A 6,000-nucleotide genomic window follows, 5' to 3' on the forward strand; every position below is an offset into this window, starting at 1 on the left:
GTGAACACCGCACTGGCTCATAGCGTGAAGAGACTCAAAGGATACAATGCAGAACTCGGTGACCAGTGACTTAAGATTACTAGGCATTATATTGAAAGGTATATCGGTCCCATGTGCCCGTTCCTAATTTTTTTTTAAATATAGGAGCTCAGAGAATTATTATCTTTTGTAAGTGGCCCAAATCCCCTAAATTGGTTGCTGTCTGAGCTGGGGCTAAGTTCCTGGTTTCTGAGTCAAGTGTCCTCAATTCTGAATTAATATTTGAAAAGTAGACACTGAGAAACTTTCCAAGTTTTACAAACTACCCACACTAATGTATTTTATATAGAAAGGAAAAAGAGCTGTAATCATTCAATTTTTAACTCCCCGCTCATATTCCTTCCTCTGGGGAGGTGCAAGTGCGAGCAATTCAATGCATATCACAATATCATAAATAATTTAAAATAATTGCTAATAAATTTGCAAATAATCTGGGGAAGGGAAAAGTATGTCCTGGTGATTTGGGGGTGATTTCAGAGAAGAATCATCCATGACTGGCATAACTGAATAAATCTTGCCAATCTTCCATGTTTTGGACTTATCTCTTTCTATTTTGGCTGCCTGCGTGGTCTCTAGGAATGACTGACAAAGGATATGTGATATAAGCTCTTCATAAATGGCATGGAAGTATATTCAAATGTATACTTTGAGCTTATACACAGCAAAACCAGCTCATGGACCCCTGATGTCATTGCAGGATGGTTAGTTCTTTGTCACCTGTGTTATCAGAAGCGTTCTAGATGAGATCAGACATGCTGTAAGCAGGCAGGAGGCTCTCTGAGGGCATCATTACCCCCAGGACCTGGATCTGACTTCATCTCTGTTTCCTGCTCTTTGGGATGTGCATCAAAAGAATTCAGACGAGTCCCACATGGTGTATTGCAGGAGACAGATAAAGTCTAGCACATAATAGTCAGTGTGAGAACAGAGGGAGGTCAGGGGAAGCTAAGGATAAACTTGACAGGACAAATCCCTGCAGAAGTCACAATATCTGTCTATGTTCTTAGGTAGGTTTAGACCAGTGGTTTGCCAGAGGGACACTTCCTTACGCGGGAGATCACAGGGTCCACTTTTGTCAACACTTAAGGGATGCAGACAAAGGTATGTCTTTGCGGTTTATAGGAAGATTCCAGCTGGATGGCAATCTTCTGGGCCTGACCAGAGTCAGACCCCACTCTTCTGACCAGAGCTCTATGGTTTTACTTCTTATTGTACAAGCTGCTGATTATAATGAAGATGACCATCCTCAAGAATGTTCAAAACTGCTAATGTATCAATGTCTATCAATATGACAGAAGGGCACCTTTGTCAGTTAATATTTACCTAAGCACGGGGTCCTCCCAGCCTTTCTCCTGAAGTACTTTTAACATTGAATGGGATGGCAGAAAACCAGCCAGTGTGACTCAGAACTGTTTCAAAGACGTCTCTCAGACCTTTCCAGGTGGTTGGGATAGGTGTTGGCTTCTGAGAGACTATTTCAACAACAGCGAACAGGGAAAGGAATGTTTATTAGACACAGCATACTCTTTGTTAGGCCAGGTGTCTAACATGTATCATGTCACGTGACTCTCCCTGGAGATAAGCAGTTGTTGTCGTCTGTTTTAAGATGGTAGATCTGGAGCTCTGGTGTAGGTTTCCTTGATTGCGTGTCCCGTGGATCACTATGTAAGAGCCCACCGAACTGTCTCTCTACCGTGGTGTTAGCAGTTTGTGCTTCCCTGGCCTTTTCCTGTAACCTCAATATCATCTCATCAGCAGACTGTAGAAGACTGAGAGTCGTCTCATGACTACTTTCACTTTGCCATACAATGCTGAGAGCGCGAGAGAAGGAGACCTGGACGATGATACAAAAGCAGTGGATGATATAAAAACAGTGTACTCAGAGAAACCACACGAACACATGGACGTGCTCACTTCCTTTAGGTGTCTCTGTTTAGGTCCCTCACACACAAGACTGTGTGACTGACGTGCTTAGACATGGCTATGAGGTGCATGATGGCTTGTATATGCTTGGCCCAGGGAGTGGCGCTATTTTATGGCCTTGGAGGAGGTGTGTCACTGTGGATGTTTGGCTTTAAGACCCACCTCCTAGCTGCCTGGAAGTCAGTCTTCTCTTAGAGGCTGGCAGACAAAGCTCCTCCTGCACCAGGCCTGCCTGGAGGCTGCCATGCTCCTGCCTTGATGATACTGGACTGAACCTCTGAACCTGTAAGCCAGCCCCGAATGTCCTTATAAGACTTGCCTTGGTCATGGTGTCTGTTCAGAGCAGTAAAACCCTGACTAAGAAGAGGTTATCTGAATCCCTTGCCTGAAATGCTTGGGAACAGATCAGTGTGTTTCAGATTTGATTTTTTTTCCATATTTAGGGATATTTGCATATGTACAATGAGATCTCTTAGGGAGGAGGTGTGATGGTTAATCTAGGTAGTCTACTAGACCCTCCTAGGAAAAGGGGATCTAAATTGAAGGACTGCCTCCATCAGATTGGCCTCTGAACTTATCTGTAGGGCATTTGCTTGACTACTGATTGATAGACGGGTGCCCAGCCCACTTTTTGTGGCACCACCCTGAGCTGTATAAGAAAGGTCCCTAGATGTGAGCTAGCTGGTCAGCGGTGTTCCTCCGTCTTTTCTGTTGCTAGTTCCTGCTTTCAGTTCCAGCCTTGGCTTCTCCAGATGAGAGACAGATGTAGCCCTCTCCTCCCCAAGCTGCCTTTGATTGTGGCATTTAAGCCAGCAACAGCAAAGCGAACAAGGATGGGAAGATTTCCATTTAAACATCAGATGTATTAGCATTCATGTGCAGACCACACAGGCTGCCTCACAGCCATTTCACGGGATAGTTTTACTACAGGATCTTTCAGATGAGGGAACATTCCGGAGGGTCACAAGAACCTGGTACACCTGCTCAATCTTTTACAGAGATCCAGGAAACTGAAATTGCTAGAAGAGAAGAGGTTCCGAGACTGACCTGAAGAAGACAGAACAGAGTCTCCATCTCAGCTCTATAGGAACCAGGAGGGGCAGGATGTTGGGGGTTGGTGAGTAGCACTTGTAAGAGATGAAGGGGAGGTACTTCAGGTAATGTTGGGCAGGAAGTCCCTGTCTTCAGGGACAGGAGGGCTCTTCATCTTCTTGGGATCTGTCTTTCTTCCTCTTCACTACTGTGAACTTCATAATGGACTTTGCTTTCCTGCAACTGGTTTATTAGAACCTAAGAAAGGCTTTCAGCTCAGTAAAAAAGAGGGACGCAGAAGGAAGGGAGCCAGGGACAGCTGCCAGTGGCACCCCTTAAGCATCGTTTTGTCAAGGTTCAGACTGTTTTCCACGCAGGTCATATGGGTTGCAGAGCTAAGTCTGGATCTGAAGGCCGTGCTTCAGAGCTGATGGTCTACAACACCTCTTACCTTGCTTGCCCCACTGATGCCCAGAACACACTAAGACTGCAGCAAGCGACACAGGCAGAGCTCACTGCAGAGCTGCAGCGGCCAGAGTGGAGACAAGACAACCTGGACAAGCAGGTGAGGCAGCTGTTGGAATTTTCCAAAATGTGCTAGAGAGAACCAACCTTCAAAAATACTGGTAACGAACTCTAAAGCAGGCGAGGTTATACATTCCGAAGTGCTTTTACAAACTGTGACAGGGTCCTGAGAGAATTAACATGAGAACAGCAAAGAAAACCTGAAAAGAAATGAAACTCTTAAACAAGTGTGCACACATGTGCACACACAAACAACTAGCCGGTGACTGACAGCATCTTTCTGCTACATTTCTACTAACACACATATACATGTATGTGTGTGTGTGTATATATATATATATATATATATATATATATATATATATGTATGTATGTGTATATATATATATGTATGTATGTGTGTATATATATATGTATATGTGTGTATGTATATATGTGTGTGTGTATACATATGTGTATATATATGTGTGTGTGTGTGTGTATAAGCTTACTGCTCCTGAAGATCAGCAGAGAGAGAGACAGAGACATGGTAGATGATAGATAATAGATAGATTGACAGATAGATACATTTTCAAATATATTTGTGTATAGAGAGTTGTTTTGGGCATACAATTTATATGAGTAATTTCTAATGTAATCACGGAAGAAATAACTGCCTGACTCCCATGGTGGAAGATTAAAGGTAAAGAAGGAAACTAATGTTCCTAATCAGCATGCATGATAATGTTGAACTCAGTGCTCGAGCGTTCTATTTTATAAGGCCATAGCACTTGATACCTTAAAGAATAGGATACTATAGAATATATGACTTGATAAATTATTGTTTTTAATCGGTATCAAAGATCGGTTGGGGGCTTCAAAGATGTCTCAGTGGTTAAGAGAGCTCACTGCTCTTGCAGAAAGTCCAAGTGCAGTTCGTTCCGAACACCCACATCAGGCTGCGCACTAACACTCACAACTCTTGAATCTCCGTTTTAAATAAAGCTGCTGAAACACGCTTCCCAAGCAAACCAGTACTCACCTTTTGCCACTAGGTGGCACCACAGATGCAGCCCTGGCCAAAAACCTTTCAGGAGTTCGTCTTCAAGTTCCCTCTACCTTCCCCAGAGCTAAGAGATCCAAACGCATCGACACAGGCATAGATTTCGTGTGGGATCCAGAATTTTCCAAGCGTTTAGTTCCAGTAAAAATATTTTTAAGAAAGTCAGAACGGTAAAATTAAAATTCGGACAACTCATTTTTTTTAGCCCCCCCCCCCCCCAAGCCATGCCAGCTACATAGAGCTGTTTCTTCCAGGGTCTCTGTTTTACTTTCTGTCTTTCCACTTTCGAAGTTGTGCTGTTTAGATTTAATATTTCAGGTAAAATTCTTTTGAACGTTAAGTTACAACGACAGTTTTAAGACATCTGCCTTATCTGGGATGTTCACCAGCCCAAAACACAGACTTGGCTTTCAATGCTCAAACTTGGCACTCTTTCCACAATCCCCTTCCGGACTTTCAAAACCCACTCTCTCCCTCTGAAACCAACTCCTCACTATGTGTTTGCATCCAGGACTTTTACCTCAGGTGTCCAGTCCCTTAAATTAAAAAGAATTTTTTAAGCCTCATGAATATTGATTTGTGTGTTTGTTTTTGTCTTGTAACTGGAGTGAGTGTAGTCCAGGCTACAATACAAGTACCCTCAAACTCTTCAGGTAGCTGAGGACATAGTTGGGCAAAACTACTTATCGCAAAGCAGGAAATGAAAAAGAAGAAGACCTGACCCCATCACCCCTTCAAAGAGAGCATAATCAGAAACGGCCACCTCTCAATGGCAGCACCACCAACCAACGGTCCCACACTGGGGGCTGGCACATGGGCGTTCAAGGGCTGTGATGGTTAATATCATCAACTTGGTTGGAGTTAGAATCACCATGGAAACACATCTCTGGGCAGTCTGTGATGGATTATCTAGACGGGGTTAATTAGGGTTGGAGGAACCATCCAATGGGTGGGGCTCATGAACTCAACAAAAGGAGAAAGAGCTGAGCCCCAGTGATCTCTCTCTGCTTCCGGACTGCGACAGGACCACCCGCCTCAAGCTCCTCCCACCGTGAGTTTCCCACCATTGCAGCCCTGGAGCTTGAGTCGGAGACCCGCTAAGGTGAAGTGGGCAGGATTCTATTACGGAACAGAAGACAGAGCTGAGAACAGACCAAACTGCGGTAGAGACCAACACTTGCAGGAGAGACACTCCACTGTCCAAAGAAGACCCGCCTGCTGATGGTTGGCGTTCATGGTTCACAAACACCTTCCAGTTGATGTTTCTCAGGGTGATGAAATAATTTGTTTGTTCAGCTCCAGGAAGCCTGTGGGTGTTTGGTATGTGTTAATTATTGATTGACACTCAGAGGCAAGTTTCAAAGCCAGCATCTTTTCTTCCTGAAGAATCTATTCCCAGTCCACACAGCCGACTGCCATCTCTTATCCACTCCTTCAAC

At 44.1% G+C, this 6,000-nt stretch overlaps 1 long non-coding RNA gene across 1 annotated transcript; it reads right to left on the reverse strand.

Moving 5' to 3' along the window:
* Positions 1 to 3,612: 3,612 nt before the first annotated feature.
* On the reverse strand, positions 3,613 to 5,392 carry LOC110295877 (uncharacterized). The gene is made up of 3 exons (XR_002378127.2): positions 5,325 to 5,392; positions 4,541 to 4,628; positions 3,613 to 3,719 (listed from the first exon to the last, which is right to left on the reverse strand). It is a non-coding gene; the product is annotated as an uncharacterized LOC110295877 (long non-coding RNA).
* Positions 5,393 to 6,000: the final 608 nt, after the last annotated feature.

The sequence above is a fragment of the Mus caroli genome, unplaced genomic scaffold, assembly GCF_978045245.1.
Source record: "Mus caroli unplaced genomic scaffold, Mus_caroli_1 scaffold_7, whole genome shotgun sequence".
NCBI lineage: Eukaryota > Metazoa > Chordata > Mammalia > Rodentia > Muridae > Mus > Mus caroli.